Source organism: Dermacentor variabilis, chromosome 1 (genome assembly GCF_050947875.1).
Source record: "Dermacentor variabilis isolate Ectoservices chromosome 1, ASM5094787v1, whole genome shotgun sequence".
NCBI classification, from domain to species: Eukaryota; Metazoa; Arthropoda; class Arachnida; order Ixodida; family Ixodidae; genus Dermacentor; species Dermacentor variabilis.
The window spans coordinates 105,289,343-105,301,770 of NC_134568.1; the positions used below are offsets into that span (position 1 = coordinate 105,289,343).

The window sequence follows — 12,428 nt, forward strand, 5'->3', positions numbered from 1 at the left end:
GACCTCATGATAAAAAGTTCGATTAACAGTGTTCCCTGGGGTACAACGCTCCCTGAGGCAGTCAGTGAGGCTTGTCAGCATCCAGAGCTGCCTTCACATGGGAAACATTGACTTCCATTCTTAAGGACAAAGCCGGCCAGATCACCCTTCATCATCGTCTTCATAGCGGTCCTCAAAAGCTTTCTGCCACCTGTAGATCTGTGTCCCTGACAAGAAATCTGGCCCATACACACTGTTACCTATTTGAACCATTTGGGAGAAAGGATTTTCTGACTAAGTGTCTTTATTCAACTGACAATGGGCGAAATGTGTCCTTGAGATCCATCTGCATTAATCATGCTCCTATACAGACCTGTGCATCTTTTTTGTGGAGAGGAGCAAAACGTTTTATTACTCTTGGAGTACACCTTCTATATGCCACCCTGTGGCAAATCAGCAGTTACTTTTTCAGATGGCTCTACAGGAGGATCTTTGAAGGCATGTGTAAATATTTTACCTACATTCAGTGATAAGGCCTGGAGAAGGTACTTTTGTCTGTTATCTACATAAAGCTTTGTCAAATATATAACAGCCAAGTTGTTTCATTAGAGTTCAATTGATAATTTCAATGAATTCCGTTAAACGTACAAGGCGTGTAGCCATCAGCTCTCAGAAATACTCACGAGCAATGCATGGGCTGCTCACTTTTTTTATGCATGTACCATTCTTAAGAATAGTCATAGAATTTTCGATTTACTCCCAATTTTGATACACCTTGAAGGTAAGAGGTAGCTTGTGTACTTGCACAGAATGGCTTTCACAGAAGTAAATGTTTGCAGAAAAATATAAGCTGCAAGCTCCCATATGTATGGACGACTATAAATTCTAAAAGTGAAAATTAAAGCGCATCATTTAGAACCAGATGAACCTAATAAAACTTGAAATAATGCAAACTGGCCTCGAATTAAGCTGTCTGCAAAGAAAGCTAGTGAATGTTGGTGTGCACAGAGAAATAAAAATTGTGTTAAGAATTGCAAGGCACAAAAACAAAACAATATGTCCATTAACTTGAGGGGCGCAAGGGCATCAGAATTCTATAGCATCCATCCTTGCAATATATTATAATGGGTGCCTTTCTTTGATAATTTTAGTGCTATTACTCGGTCACCGGTGTACTTCACACTCAATAAGATATGTCCACGCTTATCTAGAAACAAGTAAAACAAATAATGCAATAATTAGAAATGAGGCGTCCTTAAGTACTCATTATTTTCATCTAATGTAATTAATGATTTGCAAGTAACTACAATATTATATGTTTTTTCATACAGTATTTTCACCTTTCTTTGCACTGATCTTGCTTGGAAAATAAAATACTCCCGTTCCTTTAAAAAGTTACGACAAAGCACCTAGTCATAAACTAAGACATTCACATTCAGGTTACAATAAAGTAGAAAGGGCGCAAAAATGCGGAGGTGGCAAGTCAGCGTGTCAGATTCCAATTCTCATATCGAAACATTAAAGATTTTTGCAGCAATATTGGCTTGGGACCACATACTCGGTCATCAACGTGATTGTATTAAAAAGTAACCAACGACCATACCTGGCACCCTTCAATGGTTTTTCCTATTCTTGAAAAAAAGGGACCTATATATAGCTAAAGATACTGTGAAATTCATGATTTACATGTCTCTGGTCCCATACAGTCAGGGTGCGAAATTCAAAAATGCACATTTGGCTTCCATTTGCTCTAATAAATAACTATGGTTTCTAAAGACCATTCATCACTATAAACTGATTCGTATTTTCTCTTTAGTATCCCCTAATGGGAAGGATAGAGGGAAAATAAATTGAACTTTCTTTCAAGAAATGTCAGTGCTCTACTAATGCCTTTTAGAATTTATAAATATGCCCAAGATAATAAAATTCAATGCCATTCATATAAGTACGCACGAAAGCCTTAGAAGCCTTGATATTACTGTGTTATACCGGTGACATAGGGCGCACTTTTGATCGCGATCAAGCCCGATCCGGAACGAAATTCTCTGCAGCGATTGGCTCCATCGCTCAGCATGCACAAAGGAGCCAATCGCGACCGACAAATTCGATCCGGACCGGGCTTGATTGCGATCAAAAGTGCGCCATGTGACATCGGTATTAATTTAACACCTCGTTTCGACATAGTTAAGCCGCAATGAAGACAGCTTAAGTGGCTACAGATAGCTAGGTCTATCACGAAAACGTTATTTTTTGTTACGGCAAGGCTGGCTTTGAAGTAGCAGTCAGCTTTTCAACTTCCTCGACGCACAATTTAACACGATCCAAAGCATAAAAGCCAGCTGGGCATTGCCTGCCTTAACTTTTTTGCATCGGCTTATGGCTCTGTTCGGCCGAGAGACGTGTGTTGACGTACGTTTGTACAGAGCCGACATTTGGGCGTACATATCGCTATGATCTTGTGGCTCGCCTGCGACACTCGCACACGCCGATTACTCGTTGCATCATTGAAGCCGGAGTCATCTGCTATAGTTATCCACACTGGTGTGCTTCCCGACAGTCGGTCGAGCCAACGCGTTGACGTCGTCCGCGCTGGCGTCATTCCGTTGATACCGCAGCAGACGGAATCGCAAGTGTTTTGTTACGAAGCTTCTGAACTGTGCTCTTCTCACCACAATGATCACTTGGGTCACTTCATTCAGGTGGTGCTGTTGATTCATCACTACTCACACGGCTGCTTCACATCAAGGTATGCGCGGATTTCACTATACTTCTGGCAATGAAACAAGTGGACGTGCCTAAACAAGTTATTGCGTGCTGCTGCTAAACAAGTATGTGCTGCTGTAGGCACGAGATGCATCGGCACAACCTGACACAAGCATAACGCAACCACAAAGACGCAGCTGCCAACAATTTTTGGAGACGGCGGGCAAGGACCTGGCCCTTATAGTAGACAGAGCCATCACAACTTCCATGTTTCCGTTGTTTCCCGTCATTTGCATCACGCGGCTGCAGCGGCTGCAGTCATTGAGGAACATGTTGAGGACAAGCTGCACAAGCTGCAACGCGGTAAACTTGTTTTCTCTAGGAAACTTATGCTAGAGTGACCTGCAGCGCAGGTGAAACCACCGGCAGCACTCATTGGTCCATTCTTCTATCGCGCGGCTAGCCGCTAAAGTGTGGCAAAATTGGAAAAAAAATTATTGTTGTATGAAAAAATGCTGTAGTCTGCTCTCAGGTGTGGCCGCGCATGTCACAACTACTATCACTGTCTGATCATTGGCGTATACATTGATTAGTTTCAACCAGTGGAGACCTCGTACGATCACTTCCGGCGATACTATCGCCACAGTTATCGCTACTATCGTCTTCGCGTGACGCAGTGCTCAACTAGCCAATAAGGTCATCCGGTTTTGAGTTGAGTTGAGTGGTTGTAGGCTACTGGTGATATTAGCCTTGCAGTGGCTGCCGGCAATTGCTCCACCGTAGCGACGCTTAAAATAGATAAATCCTATAAATCAGGCACAGACCTCACAACTACACATAGTCACTCCTAAGGTCACCATGTGGAGGCCAAATCCGTGTCCTGTAAGTAATTTAAAAGAAGGCGAGAGGCCTTCCTACACAGCCGGTTCCCGCGCGCGAAAACAATATCCTGAAGAGAACTGTGAGGAACTCCTGTCTTCTTGAGGGACCCGAATAACACACTCCTTTCCGCGTTATACACAGTACAGCACCTAAGGTAATGTTCTATGTCACCGCACACACCACACGTTGAACATAATGGAGACAACGCCAGGCCAGTCTTATACATCCACGCAGGGGTACTAGCAGAGCCCGTGCGAATGCGGAGCAGTAAAGTGGCTTGGTTTCTTTTGAGACCCTTGATCACACATGGCTTGTGAGGTGAGCTCCACAAAGAACTGAAGTGGCACCACACCGCTCCTCTGAAGAGTCTCTTGTCCTCCTGAGGTACTTTTCTCAATGCTTCAATTATCAGGTTGCACGATGCACTAGTGACGAGTCGAATAATGTACCAGCTTCCTTTAATTTCCCCCTCGATATCACAGCTGGAACTACTTGAGGTTTTGCACAGAAAGGGCCTAAGGAGGGCTCTTTGGGTTCCGCAGACTGCTCCTAACAATGCAGTATTTTATGAGTCTGTATCGAGACCTCTTAGCCTAGTCGCTTCACGAAGGTTATTGATGCAAATTGGCCGCCTCAAACAGACGGCAGCCGGGCGAGCCCTTCTACAGCACCTTCGAAAGAAATCTGAGTCCCGAGCGTACTTGGCACTAAATACTCTTGGTTACCTGGGTCTTTACGCTAGAGGTCGAACTAAGAGGTTGAAACCATCTTGGTCATTCGCGAGCCTCGATTGTTCGTTGACAATTCCTAACGTACGCGCTAAGCGGAGTTCTCCTTTGGCGGCAATGCATTCGCTGGTACTGGAACATCTTGGGACTGAATATGCACGTCATCTTCAAATTTTTACTGATGGCTCTGTGGACAAGGTCAGAGGATCTAGTGCAGCTGCTTTTCACATTCCCTCTTTGAAGTATGATTGGTCTGTTCGCTTCACTGCAGCCGTGTCCTCCACAACGGCCGAAAGCGTTGCCATTGAGGCAGCTCTAAAGAAACTACGGTTTTGTACGCCTCAACCTGTTGTCATTCTTACAGATGCAAAATCAGCCCTTCAAAGGTTAGAGCACGGGTTCCCTACTGATGCCTTAGCTCCCTACGCTCGGTGCACAATCTCCATATCAAAGGCTTCTCCATACGTTTCCAATGGGTGCCCTCGCACGTAGGTATCATAGGCAACGAGATGACGGACAGCCTTGCCCATAGAGCGCTGTCTGGGGATCCGGTTTTGCTCAACCAGCTACCCAGCCACTAAGCGCTAAACCCGCACTGGGAGTGATAAAGCGATCGCCCGAGAATTCATCTCTCGGATCATTGTTTTCGGCGATATCACTTCACTAGACAGGAACAGACACGACCGCAGCGCTGGTACTTCCCGCGACATCGCTTTACCCTTGCGCCCCCACTTGTGTAGGGCGGCATATGGTGCTCTGAAACTGAGTTTGATTCTAGTAACGTTGGCAGTGAAGTAGATAAATATAGAGGTTGCAATAAACTATTGAAGTTGCACAAGTATATGAAATGTTACGTGTGGAAAGACACAGACGAAAGATGCTATTCACACGCTATTTACACTGGAGCCAGGCAGCCAGCCTGACACACGCTCGTGCCAAGGGTACCGACCAACTTCTTCGTCGTTCTCGCGGCGGCTCATCTCTTGAGCATTGCTCGATGATATCGTAATATTACCCCCCGGTGGCAAAAGCACCGTCACGGTGCTGTTAAATATCCAAGGTGCATGGAGAGTTGTAGCGCTTGAGTCGGGCAACGTGGACAATGTCACTGGTTGTCACAGCGGAGGACGTAGTGGGCGTGGCTAGAACGATTTCATAGGTGACATCGGTCACTTTGCGTATCACGCGATATGGGCCTGTGTAACAGGAAAGCAGTTTTTCACAAAGGCCGACTTTACGCGATGGTGACCAAAGCAACATGAGGGCGCCGGGCACAAAATGGACATCACGGTGACGGAGGTCGTAGCGTTGTTTCTGCTTGTCTTGAGACATTTGTAGACGAGCGCGCGCCAGTTGGTGAGCATGGTCAGCATGGGCGATTGCATCACGCGCATAATGGCTAGTTGAAGCTGTGGCGGACGGAAGTACAGTGTCCAGTAGTAGCGTCGGTTCGCGGCCATACAAGTGGTAAAACGGGGAAAAGCCACCAGTTTCGAGATGGGAAGAGTTGTATGCAAAGGTAATGTAAGGTGGAGCCAGGTCCCAGTCACGGTGGTCGTCTGAAACGTATTTGGATAGCATGTCTGTAATGGTGCGGTTCAAACGCTCAGTGAGGCCGTTCGTTTGGGGGTGGTAGGAGGTGGTAAATTTATGCTGTATTGAGCAGGCGCACATGATGTCGTCAATGACTTTGGCCAAAAAGGTGCGGCCGTGGTCTGTAAGCAATTGACGCGGAGCACCATGCATCAAAATGATATCATGTAGGAGGAAGTCCGCAACATCAGCTGCGCAACTGGTCGGAAGAGCACGGGTTACGGCGTAGTGGGTCGCGTAGTCCGCCGCGACTGCAACCCACTTGTTTCCTGATGTGGATTCCGGAAATGGGCCGAGAAGGTCCAAGCCGACACGATGGAAGGGCTCGGCAGGGATGTCGAGCGGCTGCAGGTAACCAGCGGGGAGCTGGGAAGGCTTCTTGCGTCGTTGGCAAAGTTCACAAGCGGCTACGTAACGTTGTACGGAACGGGCAAGGCCCGGCCAGAAAAAACGGCGACGTACACGGTCATAGGTTCGAGATACGCCGTGGTGTCCTGCCGTTGGTGCGTCGTGAAGCTCTTCTAGAACGGTAGAGCGGAGGTGTTTAGGTATTACAAGCAGGAACTCGGAGCCGTCCGGATGAAGGTTACGACGGTACAGAGTACCGTCGCGGAGGACGAAGAGGCGTAGAGCAGCATCGGCCGGAGAGTGTTCAAAACGGTCGATGAGTGCTCTGATGTAGGCGTCACTGCGTTGCTCGTCGGCGAAATGAAGCAGCTGGGATACAGAGAATACGCAAGAAGCACCGGCAGTACTGGAGGAGTCAGAGTCGTCAACAGGGTAACGCGACAAACTGTCAGCGTCTTGGTGCAGGCGGCCAGACTTGTACACCACGGAATATGAAAATTCCTGTAGCCTCAAAGCCCATCGACCAAACCGGCCTGTAGGATCTTTTAGCGATGAGAGCCAGCAGAGAGCATGATGGTCAATGACTACGGAAAAAGGGCGACCGTAAAGGTAAGGACGGAACTTCGCAACCGCCCAGACAACAGCAAGGCATTCGCGTTCCGTAATGGAATAGTTGCGCTCCGATGGTGCTAGGAGGCGGCTCGCATAAGCAATAACGCGATCCTTGCCACGCTGACGCTGGGCTAAGACGGCACCTACGCCATGACCGTTGGCATCTGTACGTAATTCTGTAGGGGCATCAGGGTCGAAGTGGGCGAGAATGGGTGGTGAGGTAAGAAGAGTGATGAGATGAGAGAAGGCGGCGGCTTCTGCAGTACCCCACGATAATTGTACGCCTTTCTTCAAAAGATTAGTTAGGGGCCTAGCTATTGTCGCAAAATCTCGAACAAAACGACGAAAGTACGAGCACAGCCCTACAAAACTTCGAACGTCTGCGGCTGTCTTCGGAACCGGAAACTCTCGGACAGCGCGAGTTTTGTCGGGATCAGGCTGTACTCCGGAAGCGTCAACGAGATGGCCCAGAAGAGTAAGTTGTCGGTGGCCAAAACGACATTTGGACGAGTTAAGTTGCAGCTTCGCCTTTCGAAATACATCAAGTATAGTTGTGAGACGCTCAAGGTGAGTTTCGAACGTTGGCGAGAAGACGATGACGTCGTCGAGGTAGCAGAGGCATGTGGACCATTTGAAACCTTGGAGGAAGGAGTCCATCATACGCTCAAAGGTGGCAGGGGCGTTGCATAATCCAAACGGCATTACTTTAAGTTGGTATAGGCCATCAGGTATGATGAACGCGGTTTTTTCTTTGTCCATATCGTCAACAGCAATCTGCCAATATCCCCAACGAAGATCAATAGACGAGAAATAGCTGGAACCGTGCAGGCAGTCAAGGGCGTCGTCTTATACGTGGGAGCGGGTAGACGTCCTTCTTTGTAATGCTGTTCAGATGACGGTAGTCTACACAGAAGCGCCACGTGCCGTCCTTCTTCTTAACCAACACCACAGGTGACCCCCAGGGACTCGAAGAAGGCTCAATAATGTTTCTATCGAGCATTTTGTTGACTTCGTTTTGACTTACTCGGCGTTGCGACGCAGAAACTCGATACGGTCGTCGGTGAATAGGCGTAGCATCGCCAGTAAGAATCCGATGCTTGACCGCGAGCGTCTGGCCTAAAGGGCGATTGTCGATGTCGAAAATATGTCGGTAGGACGATAATACTTGGCAAAGCTGTTCAGACTGCGCCGAGGACAGGTCCGACGCAACCATTTTCTTTATATTGGGATCGGCACCCGAGGCTGGCGCGAGGGGTCTGCTAAGCTCGCGAGAACCATCGGTCGATAACGCTGCCACGTATTGGTCTCCGAGACAATCAATGGTGGCAAGGCAAATACCTTGCGGTAGAATTTGCTTTGCCAATCCAAAGTTACAGACAGGCCCAGCACCTCCACCAGAAATGTTACGTGTGGAAAGACACAGACGAAAGGTGCTATTTACACGCTATTTACACTGGAGCCAGGCAGCCAGGCTGACACACATTCGTGCCAAGGCCACCGACCAACTACTTCGTCGTTCTCGCGGCGGCTCATCTCTTGAGCATCACTCGATGATATCGTAATATATATATATATATATATATATATATATATATGCGCCTCGTGCGGTGGCTGTCGCCGTGCGATAATGGGATAATGGAGTCGCGGCTAAATGAGCCGCACTTGCTGTTGTGCGGCTACGGAAGGATAAGCGACATTGACGAATTCTTCGAACGATGCAGCTTAGTTCACGCTACTGGCTTGTGTACATCCATGTATTGGGAGAGTGAACAAATCAGCAGTGCCGTCGATCGGTCGGAAATCCGAACCTGCGAGGCACAAAAGCGTGGAGTACGACGTGCGCTTATACGTGAGCACGCTGTTTACACGCTACGCATTCCGATTATTGCTACACTTGGTTTTAGTGCCTGCATTTTAGGAAGCTATGTTTTAACGCCAGCTTGGCGCAACCGTTTGTACCATGCTTGGCACACATAATCTAGCACGCGTTGGCCGGGACTCCAGATGTGCACGTGCCACAGTTTGTCGGCTCAGCCTGGGCTTGATGCTAGCACAAAGCGGCCAGTCCAGTCCGAGGATGAACCAAGAACGAGCCGCCCATGGCCCGACCTGAAATTCACAAATGTTCTCGTTCGTAAATGCGATTTGCCATCGGCCGGCAGCCGTCGCTATTAATATATGTGGCATCCGGATCGGCTGTAATTTTCTACTACAAGCCATTCACGCGTAGGACGATTTTGTGAATACTGGAACAGCGAGCGAGCTAGCGCAGATTAGGCGCCATCGCCATCGAAGTCATATGAAACAAACTCTGCGCTTTTTGCTCGGTGCCGCTGCATGGAGTGGCTCGATGGAGTTTCGATAGGTTACACGTTTGCTAAATAAATAGAGCTGGGCGAATACCAAAGTTTTCGTATAGGAATCGAATAGTCAACCACAGACGCATGTACCTGGTGTTCCTGCGAAGACCATTAAACACTGACACCTAGGACAACATAGAGGAAAAAACTTCTGCTTAATAAATGAAACAAATAAACGATAAATTAATGGAAATGAAACTGGATCAAAAAACAACTTGCCGCAGGTGGGGAACGATCCCACAACCTTCGCATTTTGCGTGCGATGCTCTACCAGTTGAGCTACCGCGGCGCCGTTTGCCCATCCACTTTCTTGGGTATTTGTGTTTCCTAGTAGAACCCTGGGAGTGTTAGCCAGCGCCACCACTCGCAGACCTTGGCGGCGGATGTGGAACATCCTTTCCTCCGCAGGCGTCACGAGAACGTGATCTTTTTGAGTGAAAGCAACCGGTCAATAAACCCACACATAATACCTGAAGGCATCAATGTTGCCGGATTGGAGACCCTCGTTATGTAATAAACGAGAAGAAAGGGGGTTAACCAAGGGGCCCGATTTTATTAGTCATATCATAAGACGCCAACAAACACTGACACCGTGGACAACATAGGGGAAATTATTTGTGCTTAATAAATGAAATAAAAAACGATAAATTAATGGAAATGAAAGTGGATCAAAAAATAACTTGCCGCAGGAGGGGGATGATGCCACAACCTTCGGGAAATGCGAAGGTTAAAAAATATTAAAAATATGAAATATCTAAAAATATTTAAAAAAATAAAATACAACGCTATTTACTTTAAGACTTCCGTGGCGAAAGTTGTTATGCTTCTAAATTACATCCGCTTTTCTACGTATTTTTCCGTGGAGCTCCTTAGTGTTTTCCCAACGTATAAGATAGGACAAAATAACATTTTTAACAAATTCAGACCTTTATTTTAGAGTCTATGCGCAGCACGTCGGCGAAAATGAAATTTTATAATATATTACGTTTCAGGGACAGTTCTATAAAAATAATTTCAGGTTTCCTTCCGTGACTCTGTTGTGACATATTTCCGAAAAACGCTATAATTTGCGCATTTTAACCTCAGTGCTCAGGATAGAACAACATAAAAAAAATTTTGCGATACTGCTTTTAATGAAAGCACAATTGGCGGCGAGGAGTTACGGAGTCGCCATCTATCGGAAGCGCCTCGCTGGCGTAGTATCAGGGATCACGCGGTGCGCTCCTCATAGGTTTTGCTGTCAGCGCTCACTGAAAACCCCACGCGCGAGTTCTCCCGGACATTTCTGTAAGTACTTTCGAAACGAGAGAAGTTTTTTACTATCTAAATAATAATCTTGGGCAAACTGAAAGCACAGAATCGTTTACAGACGCTATCTCTACCGAATACGTACATTGAACGCAACGCCATTGCGCGCGGTCGCCGCGATGGAGTCTCCGAACCGGCTTCTTGCGTGAAAGGAAGGCAAACGCTGAGAGCAAACTATGTGAAATATGTTCTTATATTGTTTGTATAGCTAAATGGAGCGTAATAGAATTAAGCCTCAATGCAGCAATCACACAGATTCGCAGCGACCGACTGCGCGTCTGCATGCATGACCGCGCACAATGTTTTGCTTTCGCTGTGAGCGCGTTTTCTCACCGTGCCATGAGCTTTAGGCCGCAGAATATGAGCATCTGACAGTACACAAGCAACCATTGTTGCGTGGGCGCTATGAGAGTTGTTCAAAAATAATTTCATTGTAGAGACTTCGACGCCTACGGGGACTGTGATGTGCCGTTGTGACGATTCAATCTTTTTTTTTTTTTTATAAATTCTTGGACGTTTCAATAGCATTCCTCGAGTTGCGTCGCACTGTATATTTATCGGTGTTCTCAGCGTGCGATTTCCCGCTGCTTCTTTTTTGTAATCTAGTGCATTAATTCATAACACAAATATGACCATATGCCATGCTTTTTTTTAATGGGCTTCTTACCGCTCCCTTTCCACTCCAGTGAACTTGCCAGTATCTATAGCATGGACAAGCTTATAGACCAAACCGTCATGACATCAGACGGGCAGCGGACTTGGGCGAGCGTCTCAGTGCGCGTTTTCCGAACATGCAGACCCGGCGCCGTAGCAGAAATCTTCCTCGCATCTGTGCTTGCCGCATACCCAAGTTGTAGCCGATGGCTGTTTGCCGGTTTTATGTTTCGCGAGCCAAGCTTCACGCAGCTTCTTGTCCTGCGGCTACGTGTGAATAAGGCTGACACCGGGCTCCGTTGCGTACGTCCGGCACTGCGGCACCGAGCAGTAGCCTACCATGTTGCGCGCCTTCAAAGGCAGCCACTACCTCTTGTAGTGCTTTCAAGCGTTGCAAAGGAGACACTCGAAGCGGCAAAATCTCGCCACTAAATGAGGACCGCAGCGTACGACAGAATTTGAACTCTCGTTTTCAGCTCGCTCCGGCGCTCCCGAAGCAGCCGACGCGGCCGCTATGTCCACGTGATCCCTAATAGCACGTCACGCCGACAGTGGCGCCAGTATTTCCAGTGGTGGAGCTCGAGGCTTTGTAAAACGCAAGAACGCAAAGTTTGAAAGAATGCGCGAAACAGTCGATTTTCGGTAATCTTTTGTTTCGCACTTGGTTTTGTAACATTTCGTGAAATTCAAATGGTCTTCACGGGCGCAAAAAGAAATGTTTCCGCTCAAAACATCTTGGTAATATACTGTGCAAGTAATGCTTCTATACGCGTATTTGTTTGTGATCTTTTTGAGGGAAATTGATATTGCTCGAGCGCCACGGTTGGGACAGTTGGCGTGGAATGACCCAGATACTTGGTTTAGCAGATGGAGAAAAGTAAGTTACAAGACTCTAGCAGCGAGTCGGCTTTGCGAGCGTGCGGGCGTGCCGCACGAACCGAAGCGCAAGGCCAAGCGGGATGCTTAGTGTGTGCAGCAGGTTGCACGCGAGCAGAACGGCAGGCTGAACGGGCACAAGCCAGTCGTCGAGCCGAAACGTGACTGTCGGGCCTTTTGCAAGCAGACAATTTATATATATATATATATATATATATATATATAGTAGAGAAAGAAACAGAGAGGGAGAGAATAATGGGGTTAACCGTGGGGCCCGCAACACAGAAATATGCAGGCAGGACACAGTGACGTGTCCGACTATCCACGTCATTGCATGGTTCCCACGTCCACTCCGCATTTCCGGTCCATTCTTCCCCGATGTTGA

General features: G+C 47.4%; 1 protein-coding gene and 1 non-coding gene across 2 annotated transcripts in view; both read right to left on the reverse strand.

The window, feature by feature from the left end:
- Positions 1–12,428, reverse strand: part of LOC142582436 (aldo-keto reductase family 1 member B1-like) — a 64,455-nt gene that overhangs the window by 38,514 nt on the left and 13,513 nt on the right. The gene's annotated exons all lie outside the window — the stretch shown is intronic.
- Positions 9,422–9,494, reverse strand: TRNAL-CAA (transfer RNA leucine (anticodon CAA)). Its single transcript has one exon. It is a non-coding gene; the product is annotated as a tRNA-Leu (tRNA).